General features: G+C 43.2%; 1 pseudogene; it reads right to left on the bottom strand.

The window, feature by feature from the left end:
- Positions 1-521: 521 nt before the first annotated feature.
- On the bottom strand, positions 522-15,367 carry LOC135528408 (6-phosphofructo-2-kinase/fructose-2,6-bisphosphatase-like; annotated as a pseudogene).
- Positions 15,368-21,833: the final 6,466 nt, after the last annotated feature.

Genomic DNA, 21,833 nt, shown 5'->3' on the forward strand with positions numbered 1-21,833 from the left:
GTATAATATATAGGATATCCCACCTCTGACAAACAAATGAGACATGAGAAAAACAACTCTTTACCATTGGACTAAATGATATTCCATCATAGGCTACCCCACTCGTTCTTGAATAGTCAGAATATAACATCTCATGTGTGACCCTATAAATTATAGCTTCAATTATCTGCAAAACAGATCTCTAAAATTGGTTATGGAATTTATTTTAATTGGACTATTTCACCAATCTAGTTCCAGTCATTCAGTTTAATAAGCTCTTTGTCTTAACAATTGTGCTATTTTATACGTTTGTCACAAATATACTTATTGTCAACATGTTGACTCAAAAATGTGTGACCAGTACAGTGTTGCACATCTAGCCAAGCCAAAGGACTCCTGCAGAAAAGTTGAATTGCAACCAGCATTGTGTTTGTTTGGGCACTGTGTCTAGGGTTCTGACACCTAGCTACCACATAAGCATCATCAATAATCACAAAATGTCTCCAAATATAATATTTGTTTATTCATTTAAAGGCCCAGTACAGTCAAATGTGATTTCCCTGTGTTTTATATATTTCCACATTATGAAGTTGGAATAATACTGTGAAATTCTGGAAATGAGGCGGCAGGTAGTCTAGTGGTTAAGAGCGTTGGACCAGTAACTGAAAGGTTGCTGGTTCAAATTCCTGGAGGTGACTAGGTAAAAGATCTGTCAATGTGCCCTTGAGCAAGGCACTTAAACCTAATTGCTCCTGTAAATTGCTCTAGAGAAGAGCATCTGCTAGATGATAATCCCCTTTTAGTGTAAGAACTGTTTGAAAAGACTGCCTGAAATTTCAGCCTGTTTTGGTGGGATGGAGTTTGTCCTGCCTGGTGATGTCTCCAGGTGGCAAATTAGTTAACAGACCAATAAGCCAGTTCCAAACCTCTCTGCTAAATAACAGCTAGTTTTCAGTTTTCCCTTCCCCAGTCAGATGACTCACAGACAGTCCTATCATCATTCTTGCTTGAGAAACCGGTCTTAGCTAAGAATCTATTTTTGTTTCTTTAAAAAATTGTTTTTAAACAATCACAGTAAGGTACATAAAATAAATAAAAACAGCTGCATTAGACCTATAACACTTCACTAGAATGGATTACCTTTTGAGCTTTACTTTCACTTAAGTATAATCATTTATCCTGCAGCCTAATGTAAGAATTGCCTGAGAAAATGTTTGCTTGACAACATGTTGGGCCACTTTCACACTATGCCAAACTACATCTGACACCACCTGTCTGAATGCGCTTCACTAAATGTCTGGTATGAGATACCAGGGTCAGAGTGAGCAGACCGAGGCATGTACATTATAGGTCAATAAACAACACATGCTCATTCAGTACTTGGCTTTAGCCTTTGTTGCCACGGAGGAGGAAGAAATCAGTCAATTTTCCCCCTGTGTTTCCATATGCAGTGGGGTTTGTCATATTTGATCTTGTATTCATCCAGTCTTCTCCCTTGTCTTTTTTCCCCCCTTTGCCCCTTGCTGCCTTTGACAAGGTTTAATCTGAAAAGGTACGCAGTCATAATTGATTGAAAATAAAGTTAAAAGCATCATTATGGTCCTAGAGTCCATATCCTCTAAATCAGGGGTGGCCAACTCCAGTCCTCGAGGGCCTGATTGGTGTCACACATTTTCTCCATCCCTAGGAAACAGCTGATTAATCAAATTTCATTCTAAACTGAAGATCATGATTAGGTGATTATTGGAGTCAGGTGTGTGAGCTGGGGCTGGGGCAAAGCTGTGACACCAATCAGGCCCTCGAGGACTGGAATTGGCCTCCCCTGCTCTAAATCATGTTCAAAAGTGGTCAGGAATAGTCTTCAAGGCCTCTTCTGGGTCTCTAGATACATCCACATTCTACAACAATAACACAAATGGGAGTCAGTGTTAGATTTGCGGAATCTATTATACATTTTTTTATTTTTATATTGTGCTTGCAATAAATGTACATGTTTTGTAAAGCTCACCCCAGGTCTCTCTCTGTGCGTGTTGACTGCCTCAATATTTAGGAAAACATGCTCCACTTTACATCCTGTATCAGGAGCGAAAGAGCCATGAGTGAATTTGAAATTCTGAACTTATTCATTTGACAACAACTTACCATAGGCCACCGGTGTAAGTTTGAGCGCCGTATGAAGAGGACATTTTAGGTATGGCAACTCATCTGGGGAGAGAACAGGATGTACGTCTTAAGACCTAGTCTCGCCTGACAGCCAGCGCACATGCAAGATTTGGTTCTGGGTGCTGAGATCATCTTTGACCTGACAAGCGTCATTATCTTAAAAAAATACCAAATAAACCCATGTATTGTTGAACTGTTGTCCAACTGTACCTGCGGTTTTGTCTAGTAAGTAGGCCAGCAGACAACGCATGACAGCTTGGTGACACACAACCAGCACATTCTCCTGTCTCTCCAGCTCCATAATCACTGGCTCCAGACGGTGGACCAGGTCTTCATATGACTGTAGTAGAGAGAGGAAAAAGAATCGGACAAAAAAAATAAAAAATAATACATCTTTCCCACTATTGCACCAACCTGAACCATACCATGCAATACATTTTCTTTCTTGCCTTTCCAGCTCAGCATTGTGAATCAACCCAGAGACAGATAATATGGGTATGTTATCAATTATCTTCCTCAGTCTCTCAGATCCACCATCCACCTTCCACCAAGTGTCATCTGAAATATTTCATTACAGTATTGTTGCAAATTGGAATGATAGCCCCGACCGGGACTCGAACCCAGTGGGTTCCTGCAACTGTCAATCCAACACCTTAGCTGTTTCCCCCGGCAGATTCAAATCTCTTGACAAGGTAGTAGCTAGGTGTTGTACTAAGATCGCTAGGTGTTGGAGTAAGATCGCCAGGTGTTGGACTAAGATCGCGAGGTGTTGTACTAAGATCGCTAGGGTCTGTACCGTACTAAGGTCGCTACAGTATGTCTGAGAGTAATGTACAGTGTATGTATATTTGGTGTGTATTTGGTGAGCAATGCAATGTGTGGTGAATTAAGACGGGTCCTACCTCACCCTTGGGGTAACGGTAGCGGTACTTGTCCTGGTCTCTCAGTGCAAACTCCTCTGGGTGGTTGTCCTGGATCTCCTCATACGTCATCTCCTCACACACACCCTGATGAGGAACGGACAGTGCAAGGAAGTGGTCAATGAGTGGTACAGGCACGCACTATGATGAGAAACATATCCTGAGACCCGAAAACTTCTGTTAGCTCATGGCTAACTTCTGTTAGCTCAGTAGGCTACTTGTGGTGTACAGGTAACCCAATGGGTCACACATTCACTGTGAACTGTATATACACGTGCGGTGCAGACTCACATAAAATGTATGCTTAAACTCAGAAGTAAACATTGACTTACTGCATCAATCTCATTGAGAGCCTTCCACTGCTCATAGGGGATCCCCAGATGCTCTGCAGTCTGGATGGTCCTCTTCATATGACTGGTCCACACCTTTAGATCCTTTATATGCTGGCTCTTGATGAAGGTTCCCAGGGCAGTGGCATACTACAGGGGCAGACCATGTTCACAGGGAGTGGGGATGATTGTTTACATAATATTTTGCTTTACTGTCCATTTTCTTTGCGGATAATAAAACTGTATCTTTGTTCTTTCAACCCAACTCTCTTAGACATATTTTAAATGTCACATGCACCATGCATTATGGCTTTCTCTTGTCTACTCAAGGGTGGGACCAATACATTAAGGCATTGGGTGGAAGAATAGAATTACAGTGAATTTGGAAAGTATTCAGACCCCTTGACTTTTTCCACATTGTTACGGTACAGACTTATTCTAAAATGGATTAAATAACAAATGTTCCTCAATCTACACACAATTACCCATAATGACAAAGTGAAAATAGGTTTTGACACATTTTTGCAAAATAAACAACAGAAATACCTTATTTACATAAGTATTCAGACCCTTTGCTATGAGACTTGAAATTGAGCTCAGGTGCATCCCGTTTCCATCGATCATCCTTGAGATGTTTCTACAACTTGATTGGAGTCCAACTGTGGTAAATTCAATTGATTGAATATGATTTGGAAAGCCACACATCTGTCTATATAAGGTCCCACAGTATACAGTGCAATATCAGAGCAAAAAAACGTTTAATCAATTTTAGAACAAGGCTGTAACGTAGAATAATGTGGAAAAAGGGAAGGGGTCTGAATACTTTCCGAATGCACTGTATATCTGGATTAAAACAATAATGTCATATTAGTATCTGGTGACAGCCTTAACATTAGAATGTTCGCTGATTAGGTTCTGGTGGGCGAGATGCATGTCATAAACACAGAACCTGTGTGGCCTACTGACCTTATGACCCCTGGGAGAGAGTCCGGAGTCTCCCCCAATGCGACCCAGCAGGTTCATATTGCTCTCCCCGTGGCGGCTCAGGTAGATGGAGCGCGGCGTGACATGGATGTTCATGAGGTAGTAGACTATCCGGCTCTGGATATGGTCCCGCACACAGTTCACCAGGTACCTAGAGCCCACGTTGAAGATTTTGATGTAAGACAGGCACCTTGGTAGGGGAAATATAGAGAGAGCCACATAGGGAGACAATTATTCTCTAAAACAGGTGCATGACACGATTACATGTAGGGGAAATATAGGGAGACAGAAGAAGAGATGGATTTTTCAGTTTAGTTCTTACTCTTTCTCTAATTCATGGAGAACAGCTGTTAGCATAAAGCTTGGTACCAGATTTGTTTGTGGCAATGACCATACAGGAGTTGGCCAGACAGCACAAACAGATCAGGGACCAGGCTGGTTGGCATAATCTGAGAAGCATCAAAAAAATAACTCTACCTGTCTTTCTCATCATCCAATGGCACGTAGGTTTGCTTGTAGCACTCGATACGTTTCAGGAAGTCTGCCAGTGCCTCCTCCTTGTCACAGTTCAGATAGTCTGGGCTGCTCACCTTCACATCCTGGGACAAAGGTCAGTGTCACAGTGTAGAGTTTAACATCTTGTAGAGTTTAACATCTTAGAAACAGAGAACCCTCTGGTATTTAAGAGTGAACTTTGAGAGGAGACTTTCTCACCGCGATATTCTGTGCAATGATGTCTGGATCATCACAAATGGACTCCACAAAAAATACCTGTGAGGAAAATTCAGTTGTTCAGAGAAAGTGAGCAGTGTTCATTATTCCAAAGTTTTTTTTTTCTAGAGTTCAAAATTGAGGTTTAATGTATATCACCATCTGAATATGTATTTAGCTGGTGCAGTTGTAGAACAGTTGTTTATTAATAATATATTAGTAGCAGTTACAGGACTGCCTGCACCTGAACCTGCCTTATAGCCTTTTTCCTTGGCAAAGCTCACAATGGAGACCCTCCTCTCCCGTGTTGTGTTGGTGGCATCAAACACCTGGAGGGAAGAGGACATTCCACTCACTGTTGCAGAACTTTGTGGCCTCTGATGCTAGGAGGAACTCTGATGCTAGGAGGAACAGTGGGCACAGTGTATATTTATTTAACCATTATTTACTCTGTAACTCCCATAGTGGTCATAATCCCTTTTTACCCAGGAGGACCTTGGGAGTGTATAGTATTTGATGTCCAGTGTGTCTGTACAGTATGCGTGAAGTTCAATGCCCTGAGTACTGTCATTTTCACTCATATATGAGGTATGGTGTGTGCCTGTCGACTGTCAGCTCAGAGGGACAGTTTTAAGTTGTCCTCTTACTCACAGCTACTTGTCCATGTTCCTTCGAGAAGTAGATAACTACATCTTTAAGGGCATTTGAAGCACAGGCCCTGAGAAAGAAAATACAGGGCGAAATCATTGGATTAACAAACCACAGAAAAGGTCAATCCTACAACACAAAAGGACATAGCAAATCAATTGTTCCATAATACGACACACAAACCACCACAGTCCTAAGGAGCCTTCCTCTGCCCAGGCGTTGCTGATGCATGCCAGATCTTACAATACCTGGACAGGTAATTTATGTATCAGCTAACCACATCATATGTTATAGCAATTTGTCAGTCGATGACACAGCTGATGACGTGGGCACGCAAACATTGGCCGGTGCAGTAGGAGAACGCTGCTATAGACTGTGTCCGAATTGTCACACCACAAATTTGAGATCAGAATTTTAACAACCACAGTGTAGGAAAGCCTGTTTCTTTAAGCACTCAATGATGACGTCCCAGCTATCACAGGCTGGCAGAGTGTTTAGTGCATTACCAAATGCAGCTCGCCATCTACTGCTGTGAACACACATTTCAGTTTTGGACATTATGTCCTTTCTGACCAATTTATTCATCACTGTGCGCGAGTACCAAAACTGTAAGTAAAGGTATACGTTTCCCCCCTGTTTTACTGATGATAGTTCTCAATAGTATTTTCATCATTATTACAGCATTATGTGTCTCGTTTTTATGCTAGCTTTATTTTCGCCTGTAATTGTTAGCTGGTTAGTCTAATGTTGCTAGCTACTTGTATTTTAGTTTCAGTCATTGGATTATTATAACAGATGAGTCGTATCTTGTTTGTTATTGCTAAATGAATGTGCCTCATCTTAGTATTGATGCCATTCTATTCATGTTTATTTTCAAACCACATCTTGTATGGGTACATTTACATTTAATTAGATAATCACAGCTGAGTGACATGGCACAGAATTGCAAACATTGTTCATCTCCAATCAACATTACAGAACCCTAAACTGAGGAGCTGTCTCTTTCACCGTCTCTCAAATTGTGTAACGCCCAATGCAGGAGATGAGAAGCAGGTACAGGGAGTGATCCATTTAATATAGACGGACATGCAACGGAACAAGAACAGCGTCTGGACAGAAACACGACAAAACAATGCAACTACAGGGAACAACACAGAGGAGCAGACACACCACCGTTCAAAAGTTTGGAGTCACTTAGAAATGTCCTTGTTTTTGAAAGAAAAGCACATTGTTTGTCCATTAAAATAACATCAATTGATCAGAAATACAGTGTAGACATTGTTAATGTTGTAAATGACTGTTGTAGCTGGAAACGGATGATTTTTTTTATGGAATATCTACAGAGGCCCATTATCAGCAAACATCCCTCCTGTGTTCCAATGGCACGTTGTGTTAGCTAATCCAAGTTGATCATTTTTAAAAAGGCTAATTGATCATTAGAAAACCCTTTTGGAATTATGTTAGCACAGCTGAAAACAGTTGTACTAATTAAAGGAGCAATAAAACTGGCCTTCTTTAGACTCGTTGAGTATCTGGAGCATCAGCATTTGTGGGTACAACATGCTCAAAATGGCTAGAAACAAAGCACTTTCTTCTGAAACTCTTCTGAGGATCTGGTGACCCATGCCAAATCTTTTCAGTCTCCTGAGGGGGAAAAGTCTTTTTTGTTCCTTCTTCACAACTGTCTTGGCGTGTTTGGACCATGATAGTTCGTTGTCCTGGCACCACACTGACAGTTCTCTGACCTCCCTATAGGCTGTCTCATCGTTGTTGGTGATCAGGCCTACCACAGTTGTGTTGTCCGCAAACTTAATGATGGTGTTGGAGTCGTGCCTGGCCACACAGTCGTGGGTAAACAGGGAGTACAGGAGGGGACTGAGCATGTACCCCCTGAGGGCCCCCGTGTTGAGGATCAACATGGAACATGTGTTGTTACCTACACTTATCACCTGGGGGCGGCCCGTCAGGAAATTCAGAATCCAGTTGCAGAGGGAGGTGTTTAGTCCCAGGGTCCTTAGCTTAGTGATGAGCTTCATGGGCACTATGGTGTTGAACGCTGAGCTGTAGTCAATGAACAGCATTCTCACATAGGTGTTCTTTTTGTCCAAGTGGGAAAGAGCAGTGTGGAGTGCGATTGAGATCGCGTCATCTATGGATCTGTTGGGCCGCTATGCGAATTGGAGTTGGTCTAGGGTATTTGGGAGGATGCTGTTGATGTGAGCCATGACCAGCGTTTTACAGCACTTCATGGCTCCCGACGTGAGTGCTACAGGACGGTAATCATTTAGGCAGGTTACCTTCGCTTCCTCGGGCACAAGGACTATGGTGGTCTGCTTGAAACATACAGACTTAGTCAGGGAGCGGTCGCATGCTTTGAGTACACGTCCTGGTAATCCACCTGGCCCTGCGGCTTTGTGAATGTTGACCTGTATAAAGGTCTTGCTCACATCGGCTTCCGAGAGCGTTATCACACAGTCATATAGAACAGCTGATGCTCTTGTGCATGCTTCAAATCAAATCAAATTTTATTGTCACATACACATGGTTAGCAGATGTTAATGCGAGTGTAGCGAAATGCTTGTGCTTCTAGTTCCGACAATGCAGTAATAACCAACAAGTAATCTAACTAACAATTCCTAAACTACTGTCTTATACACAGGGTAAGGGGATAAAGAATATGTACATAAGGATATATGAATGAGTGATGGTACAGAGCAGCATAGGCAAGATACAGTAGATGGTATCGAGTACAGTATATACATATGAGATGAGTATGTAAACAAAGTGGCATAGTTAAAGTGGCTAGTGATACATGTATTACATAAGGATGCAGTCGATGATATAGAGTACAGTATATACGTATGCATATGAGATGAATAATGTAGGGTAAGTAACATTATATAAGGTAGCATTGTTTAAAGTGGCTAGTGATATATTTACATCATTTCCCATCAATTCCCATTATTAAAGTGGCTGGAGTTGAGTCAGTGTCAGTGTGTTGGCAGCAGCCACTCAATGTTAGTGGTGGCTGTTTAACAGTCTGATGGCCTTGAGATAGAAGCTGTTTTTCAGTCTCTCGGTCCCAGCTTTGATGCACCTGTACTGACCTCGCCTTCTGGATGATAGCGGGGTGAACAGGCAGTGGCTCGGGTGGTTGATGTCCTTGATGATCTTTATGGCCTTCCTGTAACATCGGGTGGTGTAGGTGTCCTGGAGGACAGGTAGTTTGCCCCCGGTGATGCGTTGTGCAGACCTCACTACCCTCTGGAGAGCCTTACGGTTGAGGGCGGAGCAGTTGCCGTACCAGGCGGTGATACAGCCCGCCAGGATGCTCTCGATTGTGCATCTGTAGAAGTTTGTGAGTGCTTTTGGTGACAAGCCGAATTTCTTCAGCCTCCTGAGGTTGAAGAGGCGCTGCTGCGCCTTCTTCACGATGCTGTCTGTGTGAGTGGACCAATTCAGTTTGTCTGTGATGTGTATGCCAAGGAACTTAAAACTTGCTACTCTCTCCACTACTGTTCCATCGATGTGGATAGGGGGGTGTTCCCTCTGCTATTTCCTTAAGTCCACAATCATCTCCTTAGTTTTGTTGACGTTGAGTGTGACGTTATTTTCCTGACACCACACTCCGAGGGTCCTCACCTCCTCCCTGTAGGCCGTCTCGTCGTTGTTGGTAATCAAGCCTACCACTGTTGTGTCGTCCGCAAACTTGATGATTGAGTTGGAGGCGTGCGTGGCCACGCAGTCGTGGGTGAACAGGGAGTACAGGAGAGGGCTCAGAACGCACCCTTGTGGGGCCCCAGTGTTGAGGATCAGCGGGGAGGAGATGTTGTTACCTACCCTCACCACCTGGGGGCGGCCCGTCAGGAAGTCCAGTACCCAGTTGCACAGGGCGGGGTCGAGACCCAGGGTTTCGAGCTTGATGACAAGCTTGGAGGGTACTATGGTGTTGAATGCCGAGCTGTAGTCGATGAACAGCATTCTCACATAGGTATTCCTCTTGTCCAGATGGGTTAGATGGGTTAGGGCAGTGTGCAGTGTTCAGTGTTGCTTGCCTCAAAGCGAGCATAAAAGGCATTTAGCTTGTCTGGTAGGCTCGCGTCAATGGGCAGCTCGTATCTGGGTTTCCCTTTGTAGTCCGTAATAGTTTTCAAGCCCTGCCACATCCGACGAGCGTCAGAGATTCAGTCTTAATCCTGTGTTGATGCTTTGTTTGATGGTTAGTCTGAGGGCATAGCGGGATTTCTTATAAGCATCCGGATTAGTGTCCCACTCTTTGAAAGCGGCAGCTCTAGCCTTTAGTTCAATACGGATGTTGCCTGTAATCCATGACTTCTGGCTGGGATATGTATGTACGGCCACAGTGGGGACGACGTCATCGATCCACTTATTGATGAAGCCGATGACTGAAGTGGTTTACTCAATGCCATTGGATGAATCCCGGGAACATATTCCCGTCTGTGCTAGCAAAACAGTCCTGTAGCGTAGCATCCGTGTCATCTGACCACTTCCTTATTGAGCGAGTCACTGGTACTTCCTGCTTTAGTTTTTGTTTGTAAGCAGGAATCAGGAGGATAGAATTATGGTTAGATTTTCCAAATGGAGGGCGAGTGAGCTTCGTATGCATCTCTGTGTGTGGAGTAAAGGTGGTCTCGAGTTTTTTTTCCTCTGGTTGCACATGTGCCTACTGGTAAAAATGTGGTAAAACTGTTTTAAGTTTCCATGCATTAAAGTCCCCGGCCACTAGGAGCGCCACTTCTGGGTGAGCATTTTCTTGTTTGCTTATGGCCTTATAGAATTGGTTGAGTGCGGTCTTAGTGCCAGCATTGGTCTGTGTGGTAAATAGACGGCTACGAATAATATTGGTGAGAACTCTCTTGGTAGATAGTGTGGTCTACAGCTTATCAAAATGTACTCTACCTCAGGCGAGCAATACCTTGAGACTTCTTTAATATTAGACATCGCTCACCAGCTGTTATTGACAAAAAGACACACACCCCCACCCCTTGTCTTACCAGACGTAGCTTCTCTGTTCTGCCGGTGCATGGAAAATCCCGCCAGCTCTATATTATCCGTGTCGTCATTCAGCCACGACTTGATGAAACATAAGATATTACAGTTCTTAATGTCCCGTTGGTAGGATAATCATAAGTCATCAATTTTATTTCCCAATGATTTCATGTTCGCAAGTAGAATGAATGGCAGTGGGAGTTTACTCGCTCGCCAGATTCTCAGAAGGCAGCCCGACCTGCATCCTCTTTTCCTCCGTATTTTCTTCGTCCAAATGATTTGTGCCTGCTCCCGGGAGAGCTCGTTAAAGGAAAAAGCTTCTTCCACTTTGTGGTGAGTAATCACTGTTCTGATGTCTAGAAGTTATTTTCTGGAGCAGAAACATTATGTACAAAATAAGTACAAAAATAAGTTACAAACAATATAAAAAAACAAAATAGCACAAATGGTTAGGAGCATGTAAAACGTCAGCCATCCTCTTCGGCACCATCTTAACAGCGTCTCCTTTACACACCCCTGGTGTTGGTTCCCTAACAAGTTCAATTAACACTTTTAGAGTTGATGCTGTTAAACTTTCAGCGTTATATTTTTTTGTTAGTGAATGTGTTAGAATTAAAAGTAAACCCTTTATGACCATATATTGTACATTTCATTAAGGCCTTTAGTTATGGCCTAGTTATCCTCAACATTGTGGTCTGAAATTCCTGGGTTACGGGCCACATCAGACATGCAGGTCACAATACACTGGTTTGTGAAGTGATTAGTGATTCCTATTGAAATCCAGGCAGAGGGAGGATATTCAACAATTGGAATATTTTATCACCCTCGACCTGCATTCAAAATGGCTGCTATGGTGAACGACTTGACAAACAAGATTACCCAACCCATCTAACCTGGAACAACCATCTCGGTAACAATAAGTCCAACCCCTACAAATTGTATTGTTTAATATCAATTAATAAATCAATGTGCATGAGGAAGCACAGATATTAAAACTAATTATTATGAGTCAACCTGCAACAAAGCATGCTGGGAAATATGATAATGAAGACCCTTCCATGTGCTTTTCACTACGTTTTTTCTATTTTTTTATATAACTAGGCAAGTCAGTTAAGAACACATTTTTATTTATAATGACAACCAACTGTTTCTAGGCTAACTGCCTTGTTCAGGGGCATAACGACAGATTTTGACCTTGCCAGCTCGGGGGTTCGATCCACTAGCCTTTCGGTTACGGGCGCTCCAACACTCTAACCACAAGGCTAGTTAACGGAAATTAACTTAACACAGTCGAGTAATAACACCATGCAATGTTGATTCCACTGCGATTGAAAAAACACTTCTTATATTCACTGCATGTGGTGTCAATTTCAATCCCCCTGGTGTTAACCCCACTAGAATCAACACTCAGATATTGCACTCACAATTTTTACCTCAACACCGAGATTTGAACACTTGCAAATTTGCTGTGAACCCTTTTCCCTATATGCTGTTGTGCACTGCTACTTTGACCACACACAAAAGGTAGTGGAAAAGTCTAGCAGTATAGGGCAATAGGATGCCAGTTCAGACGCAACCATAGCTTCATAACATAGATAGAGCAACCCGTCAAACCTGCAGCATCACGTACTTGCGAATCTGCATGGCCTCCTCATTGTCCGGTCTGAAGAACTCAAAGCTCTTGTAGCTCTGGACTTCCCTGCGATACTGGCCCAAGTTGAAGACTATAGACAATAGACAATAGGGGCCGGAGAGCGAAAGACCATCAACTCCAGTCCTCAGTGACGTGCATGGGCATTCAAGCACCCCTCAGATCATTGAACTTGGCTAGTGTGTGTAAACTGACCTTTTGTGGGAACCCCTATCCAGTTGAGGTAGCGGGTGAGCTTCTTGGATATGTATGTCTTCCCCCTGGCAGGCAGTCCAACCATCACAATCAGAGTGGGGGAGTTGGTGAACTGGGGCACGGAGGCTGGGGATAAACAAGACAAACACCATAGGAATCTATTGTACATGCCTGGTGGGTAAATAGAAGGGTTATCTATGAACACTTTGACAACGGCACAACTCAATGGTGGGAGTAAACACTACATTCAAGTGTGTGTGTGTGTGCGCAAACATAATGCTCACCATCTCATCAAGAGAGAGGGCACCAGGGGAGAGAGAGCTAAAATATCAGCTAACCAGGGCACACCTATCAGATCTGCTCCTGAGTGGAGGTGCGGTCGAAGGCACTACAGACCCTGGTTCGATTCCAGGCTGTATCACAACTGGCCGTGACTGGGAGTCACATAGGGCGGTGCACAATCGGTCCAGCGTCGTCCGGGTTTGGCTGTCATTGTAAATAAGAATTTGTTCTTAACTGACTTGCCTAGTTAAATAAAGGTTAACTAAATAATAGTACAAATACAAGATCTCCCAATGGAATTGATTGAGTCATCATTGTTACCATGCTATGTCTTACCAGAGGTATACAAATGTGTTCTGCATAATAATCATGGCCCAAGTAATTAGTCAACTCCTTTGAGAGTGTCGTCCCACTATACCTTTAGCACCACAGAGTATCCCATGCAGCCAGTCACATGGGTGACAACACCACCCTGAGGACAGTACAGTACCAGCATCTTGTTCAGCATGCGATTTCATCATAGTAACACAAAAACTGAAACAGAAGCGTTCCACGGGATATATTAGACCAGTCAATAAAGTCAAGCTCAAACTGCATATATCCATAAGCTCCAGATATCATTTCTCATTTCAGAAATGTAAGCAGCTCCACTTACTCTAGCCTACTGACGGTCGATACTAATAGTGGCTAATATTTAACATGATAGAAATAGGAAACAGAGAAAGTCTGATAGCCTAGAATGAATAACATTTGAGAGTGCCCATTCCTGCAAGTTAAAAGGGCCGTACAATTTAAATTCTCTATAATGTCACAGCATTTCATAAACTTTACTGTGGGAAAGTTGATATGATATGCTTTAGTTTGCTGCCATGGGACTGATATCACATTTGTCTCTTAGCGATTAGAAAGTTGAAGAGATCTAAAACAATCTATGTCATCTATGTCTACAATTCCCTAATCAAACGGCTTACCAAGCTTAACCAAGCTCTTATCAAGTTGTAAATTGGAGAATGGTGTAATTTCTATTAAAAAAAAAACATTCATTATTTCCACTCGAAGAAAGGTGGTGGAATTCTTAGGGAATTAATTCAAGGTCAGGATACACATCTCTGCCACGCCTTCATTTCTTAGATCTCCACCCCGAACGAATAGCGGGTGAATAGCATGCTATTCTCATGCTTAAATTCAAGGTCAGAATACCATTGACGTACGCTTCACCTGGGTCACAATCGGCCCCTAAGAGGGTTGATTTACAGTAGGAGAACCAGTGTACTCTGTATGAATGGTGACTGACTGCAGCGTCAGCATAAAGTATCCAGTGGTGTAAAGTACTTAAGTGTTTAAAGTATTTTTTTACTTAAGTTGTTTTTTGGATGGTATCTGTAATAAAAAATGTACCTCACTAAAGAAGAAAATAATGTACTTTCTACTTTTTACATACATTTCCCCTGACACCCAAGTAAAAATTGTCCCAGTCGTGCACTTATCAAGAGAACATTCCTGGTCATCCCTACTGCCTCTGATCTGGCGGACAACCTAAACACAAACGCTTCATTTGTAAATTAATGACTTGAGTGTTGGAGTATGCCTCTGGCTATCTGTAAATAAAATTTGAACAAAATGTGTGCTGTCTGGTTTGCATAATATAAGGAATTTGAAATGATTCCTACTTTTACTTTTGACACTTAAGTATATTTGAGCAATTCCATTTACTTTTGATACTTAAGTATATTTAAAACCAAATACTTTTATTAGACTTTTACTCTAATAGTATTTTACTGTGTGACTTTCACTTGAGTAATTTTCTATTAAGGTATCTTTATTTTTTTTACCATTTTAGTACTTTTTCCACCACTGACAGTATCCATGCAAGTCACAGGACAGTGTTAAAGTAGGACAGCAGAGAGCAGCACTGTAATCCCAAGGCCCACTTATTCCATTGAGAGACAGATGCCTGCCATCGGCGTGATGAAGTTAATTCTCACGCACAGGGCATGGGGAGGAGAGAAGGAAGCCATAGAATAGATCTATGAGTGTCACAATATGAAACAATCAGTCTTAACTTGGCAACACTTGAACACTCATCCACCTGTTGTTTCAGATAACTTTCCCATGACTCGTACTAATGAATGAATTAAGAAGTTGAGAGGAAAGAAGCGAGAGAAAACAGACAGAAGACAGAGGGAAATAGAGAGAGAGAAAGAGAGAACTTGACAGAAAGCCAGGCTGAGTGGTTCTTCTCACTTACAGCCTCTCCTGCTCCTCCCATCCCCAACGATGGCACCCAGATCTTGAGCAGCGGAGTCTGCGTTAGCTCATTCTTCTCCTGGTCTGTGGTCATGTAGGCATTCGGCAAAGCACAGACAGACAGAGTCATGCAACACAGCACAGTCCTCCAGGCCCTGTGCAGCGGAGCGAGTGTGAGCGTGAGCGAGGGAGACAAGATGAGCAAGACAGAAGCTTGTTTCAATGAATTCTTGCACGGTCACCTGACTGTTGCCAAGGAGAACGAGGGGAAGGGGAGGACCTCTGGGGTAACGCCCCAAATGGCACCCGATTCTCAATAGTGCACAGTTTTTTGCCAGGACAAAGGTGCCCTGAAGTTGTGCACTATGTAGGGAGCATGGTGGATTTGGGGACATGATATATAGCTCTGTAGCTTAGCCTTGCTGTTTCACTGCAACTCAGCTGTTAGTGAGGTACATGGCCAGAGGAAACTCAAATCTCCAGCCAGTAGGGAGGAGGAATCACACAGTCACACACATCTGTGTTGTGGTGGGGACATGGCACTAATGCATTAAATATACAGTGCCTTGCGAAAATATTCGGCCCCCTTGAACTTTGCGACAAATGCTCTCCATCCAACCTCACTGAGCTCGAGCTGTTTTGCAAGGAGGAATGGGAAAACATTTCAGTCTCTCGATGTGCAAAACTGATAGAGACATACCCCAAGCGACTTACAGCTGTAATCGCAGCAAAAGGTGGGGCTACAAAGTATTAACTTAAGGGGGCTGAATAATTTTTCACGCCCAATTTTTCAGCTTTTGATTTGTTAAAAAAGTTTGAAATATCCAATAAATGTCGTTCCACTTCATGATTGTGTCCCACTTGTTGTTGATTCTTCACAAAAAAATACAGTTTTATATCTTTATGTTTGAAGCCTGAAATGTGGCAAAAGGTTGCAAAGTTCAAGGGGGCCGAATACTTTCGCAAGGCACAGTATCAGCCCTTTTGAGAACAAGCTCATGAAAAATGAACAGTTTAACCAAAGTCAACTCTCACTGTAAAATGAACTGATCAGAACATTTTATGTCGTGCTGCTATGGTTGATCTATTTCACTTGACAACACGCTGTATGTATATATCACTTGCGTTTAGAGACAGTGCGGTGTTACTCAATTATGCCACAAGGTGGCAGTTGGAAGTCAGAATTCACAGCTCCCCTTTGAAATGTTAATCTAAACTAGAGGAATGACAACTGGCTTTGTTACCGATAGTGCCATGTCACCAGATGTGTGATTCCTCCTCTCTATTGGCTGGAGTTTATAGTTTCCTCTAAAGTAGTGCCCTCTGGCTGTCATGCCCTGGTCGTAATATATTGTGTTTATCTTCATTTATTTGGTCAGGTCAGGTTGTGACATGGGTTTATTGTGGTGTGTTTTGTCTTGGGGTTTTGTGGGGTGTTGGGTGTGTGGCTTAGTGGGGTTATCTGGCAATGTCTATGGCTGTCTGGAGTGGTTCTCAATCAGAGGCAGGTGTGTATCGTTGTCTCTGATTGGGAACCATATTTAGGCAGCCATATTCTTTGAGTATTTCGTGGGTGATTGTTCCTGTCTCTGCGTTTGTTGTCACAAGATAGGCTGTATAGGTTTTCACGTTCCGGTTGTTGTTTTTGTATTGTTCATGTTTTTTTCATCATCATTAAACATGTCTCAAAAATACCACGCTGCATTTTGGTCCGCTTCTCCTTCACCAGACGAGAACCGTTACACTGGCCCTGTTCCTCACTAACTGCTGAGGAGCAGTGAAACAGCGTGGCTAAGGTACAGAGCTAGTGTACTAGCTAGTGAATGGCAACATATTCCCTAAAGATAAGGGTTAAGGTTTGGGATAGGCTTCAAACAAAAATATCAAAAACAACTTTCTATCGCTAGATTCAAACATGCAACCTTTTGAACCAGAGCCAGATGCTTGCGCCCATCCACCATCCCCGTCCACAATGCCCTGCCAGTATCATGGGTGACCTGCCTGAATAAGGTACTAACCAGATTAAAGAATTAGACAGCTGACAGCCTTATATGAGACATGTGCAGTCCCTGATCTGATCTCATTACAACTCATTTACAAGCATTTTGCTACGCTACACCCGCAATAGCATCTGCTAAAGAAGTGTATGCAACCAATAACACTTGATTTAATTTAATCCAGTGGAATTTTAAAGGGAAGAAGCATCATGGATTAGATCATGTGATAAATAGATCATATATCCTGCCAGCAGAGGCAGGGGAAATAGTTTGAAATGACTTCATGACAACAAGATTACAACCAGTTGTAAACTGACATTTTCAACCAGCTTTGCCTATATCCTCTGGCTGCTTATATATACAGTATCTTACACCTGACCGTTTAGTAGTTTTACATTCAGTGGCAACATTATTTGGACCATTTACACTGTGGGGTTTGCTGTAACAATTGTGACTTACAACCTATCAAGGCTGAAATGGGCATAAAAACAGGATACTTTTCAATAAAATGTTGTGGTCAAATTCTAACAGAGACAGACAGACAATTAGTTTGTAAATTAGTCTGACAGGATCTTGGCCTGTGCCAGTACTCCCAAACAGGTAATGCCAAATCAAATAAAAATGTATTGGTCACATGCACATGGTTAGCAGATGTTAATGCTGGTGTAGTGAAATGCTTGTGCCTCTAGTTCTGACATTGCAGCAATATCTAACATGTAATCTAACAATACCACAACATCTACCTAATCCACACCTATAAATATATGGATGAGCAATGACCGAGCTGCATAGGCAAGACGCAAAAGATGGTATAAAATACATTATATACATATGTGATGAGACATTATTAAAGTGGCATTACTAAAGTGACTAGTGATCAATTTATTGAAGTGCCCAATGATTTCAAGTCTGTATGTAGGCAGCAGCCTCACTGTGTTAGTGATGGCTGTTTAACAGTCAGATGGCCTTGAGATAGAAGCTATTTTTCAGTCTCTCGGTCCCAGCTTTGATGCACCTGTACTGACCTTGCCTTCTGGATGTTAGTGGGGTTAACAGGCAGTGGCTCGGGTGCTTGTTGTCCTTGATGATCTTTTTGGCCTTCCTGCAACATCAGGTACTGTAGGTGTCCTGAAGGGCAGGTAGTTTGCCTCCGGTGATGCGTTGTGTAGACCACCCTCTGGAGAACCCTGCGGTTATGGGCAGTGTAGTTTCCGTACCAGGCGGTGATGATTCCTGATAGGATGCTCTCAATTGTGCATCTGTAAAAGTTTGAGGGTTTTAGGTGAAAAGCCTAATTTCTTCAACCTCCTGAGGTTGAAGAGGCGCTGTTGCACCTTCTTCACCACACTGTCTGTGTGGGTGGACCATTTCAGTTTGTCCGTGATGTGTATGCCAAGGAACTTAACTTTCCACCTTCTCCACTGCGGTCCCATTGATGTGGTTAGTGTGGTGCTCCCTCTGGTGTTTCCTGAAGGCCACAATCATCTTTTTTGTTTTGGCGCTGAGTGAGAGGTTGTTTTCCTGACACCACACTCCGCGTGCTTCACCTCCTCCCTGTAGGCTGTCTCGTCGTTGTTGGTAATCAAGCCTACTACTGTTGTGTCGTCTGCAAATTTGATGAGTGAATTGGAGGCGTGCAGGGCCACGTAGTCATGGGTGAACAGGGAATACAGGAAGGGGCTGAGTACGCACCTTAGTGGGGCCCCAGTGTTGAGGATCAGCGAAGTGCAGATGTTGTTTCCTATCTTCACCACCTAGGGGTGGCCCTACATGGTCTGTGGACCTATTGGGGCGGTACGCAAATTGAAGTGGGTCTAGTGTGAAAGGTAAGTTGGAGGTGATATGATCCTTGACTAGTCTCTCAAAGCACTTCATGATGACAGAAGTGAGTGCTACGGGGTAATAGTTATTTAGTTAAGTTATATAAGCCTTCTTGGATACAGGAACAATGGTGGCCACCTTGAAGCATTTGGGGACAGCAGACTGGGATAGGGAGAGATTGAATATGTCCGTAAACATGACAGCTGGTCTGCGCATGCTCTGAGGACGCGGCTAGGGATGTTGTCTGGGCAAGAGTCATCCACGGAGAAGGAGAGCCCACAGTCTTTGGTAGCGGGCCGCGTCGGTTGCACTATATTATCCTCAAAGTGGGCAAAGAAGGTGTTTAGTTAGTGTGGAACGGCTAGGGATGTTGTCTGGGCAAGAGTCATCCACGGAGAAGGAGAGCCCACAGTCTTTGGTAGCGGGCCGCGTCAGTTGCACTATATTATCCTCAAAGTGGGCAAAGAAGGTGTTTAGTTAGTGTGGAAGCAAGATGTTGGTATCCGTGACATGGCTGGTGATTGTCTGTAGACCCTGCCATATACGTCTAGTTTCTGAGCCATTGAATTGCGACTCCACTTTGTCTCTATACTGACATTTCGCTTATTTGATTTCCTTGTGGAGGGAATAACTACACTGTTTGTATTCGGCCATATTCCCAGTCAACTTTCCATGGTTAAATGTAGTGGTTCGCGCTTTCAGTTTTGCGCAAATGCAGTCATCTATCCACGGTTTCTGGTTAGGGAAGGTTTTAATAGTCACAGTGGGTACAACATCTCCTATCCACTTCCTTATAAACTCACCCCCCGAAACAACGTATACATCAATATTATTCTCTGAAGCTACCCGGAACATGTCCTAGTCCGCGTGATCAAAACAGTCTTGAAGCGAGGATTCCGATTGGTCAGACCAGTGTTGAATAATTCTTGTCACAGGTAAATCCTGTTTGAGTTTCTGCCTATAGGAAGTGTGGAGCAAAATGGAGTGGTGGTCAGATTTGCCGAAGGGAGGGCGGAGGAGGGTCTTGTATGCATCGTGGAAGTTAGAGTAGCAGCGTGAGTGCTGCAGTCAATATACTGATAGATTTTAGGTAGCCTTGTTCTCAAATTTGCTTTATTAAAATCCTCATCTACAATAAATGCAGCCTCAGGATATATGGTTTCAAGTTTGCATAAAGTCCAGTGAAGTTCCTTGAGGGCCGTCGTGGTATCTGCTTGAGGGGGGATATACACGGCTGTGACAACAATAACGAGAATTCTCTTGGGAGATATAATGGTCAGCATTTGATTTTTAGGAATTCTAGGTCAGGTGAACAAAAGGACTTGAGTTCCTGTATGTTGTTACAATTACACCATGAGTCGTTAATCATAAAACATACACCCCAGCCCTTCTTCTTCCCAGAGAGATGTTCATTTCTGTCATCGTGAAGCACAAAGAATCCCGGTGGCTGTCCTGACTCCGGCAGCATATCCCGAGAGAGCCATGTTTCTGTGAAACAGAGTATGTTGCAATCCCTAACGTCTCTCTGGAAAGCAACCCTGGCCCTAATTCCGTCTACCTTGTTATCTAGAGACAGGAAATCAGCGGGTAATGTACCCGGAATCGGTTGGTGGTGTGTGCGCGCCTCCGAAGTCTGACCAGAAGGCCGCTCTGTCTACCTCTTCTGCAGCAATGTTGTTTTGGGTCAGCCTCTGGAATCAGTGCCCGTAACACAGCTGGACATTCTTGCATCTTTAGTGTCAGACCTCATACCAACTGTTACCGATTTTCCTAGTCGGCTACATTCTGGGCAAATAGAATTGTATGCCTATTGTCAGTTGGCATGTTAAAAAAGGTTATGTAGCAAACGTAATATTCTGCAGTAGCCTACAGACAGTGTTTATGCCTTTCAGTAATGATCACAGTGTCTAGATCTGTTTTTGTTAGTAGAGCCCAGGAGAGAGAGGAACATGCTATCCTTGCCGGCTGAGAGTTTGGCCTATTAGGAATTTAGTCTGGCCTCCCTGCTCCAAATAGAGTGACAGGGATAGACATTACTGTAGCAGCTGAGCTATGATTGGGCAGCAGCTGTAAACCACAGGTAAGTGCAAGTGTGTTCCTGGAAACACTGAGACCTCTCTCTCTCTCTCTCGCTCTCTCTCTCTCTCTCTGCTGTCTTAGAAAGCCTTTCACAACACACTGTTTTGAAGGACCACCATTGAAAAGTGTATCTTCGAGTGGAGAGAGAGAGGGGAGAGAGGAGGATGGAGCCATAAGGGTGAGATTGAGAAAGAATGCTTAAGTATCCATCATGATGTTTTAATGCACTTAAACTCTTTGATGTTTACCAGAGCTGACTTCACTAAGTCCTGTGGATAAACTCTCACATTTTGCCAGTGCTGGAGTTTCAGAGGCTGACAGAAACAATCCTAGCCTGGGGTGGCAGGTAGCCTAGTGGTTGAGCGTTGGGCCAGTAACCAAAATGTTGCTGGATTGAATCCCCGAGCTGACAAGGTATAAAAAAAATTGTAGTTCTGCCCCTGAACAAGGCAGTTAACCCACTGTTCCCCAGTAGGCCACCATTGTAAATAAGATTTTGTTCTTAACTGGCTTACCTAGCTAAAAAAAAAGAACCCAAGATTAGAGCCATAGAGAGGAACCATCATTTCCACATGTTGGACAGACACTGTGGCAACACACCAGTCCATGTGGATAGAGGAAAAGTATGTCTGTATAATGTTGCATGTTCACATCTCTTTCCCAGTGAGAAAAACTGGTCGCAATGACATCAAAGCAACCTGGTTTCTAGTTGTAATGACATCACAGCCAGCTTGCTGGGATATGACTTTACATACGTCTCTGGTGTATTTGCTCTAATATTTGCAAATATGTGTGTGTGTCTGTCTCTGTGTGCAAA

Source organism: Oncorhynchus masou, chromosome 33 (assembly GCF_036934945.1).
Source record: "Oncorhynchus masou masou isolate Uvic2021 chromosome 33, UVic_Omas_1.1, whole genome shotgun sequence".
Lineage (NCBI taxonomy): Eukaryota > Metazoa > Chordata > Actinopteri > Salmoniformes > Salmonidae > Oncorhynchus > Oncorhynchus masou.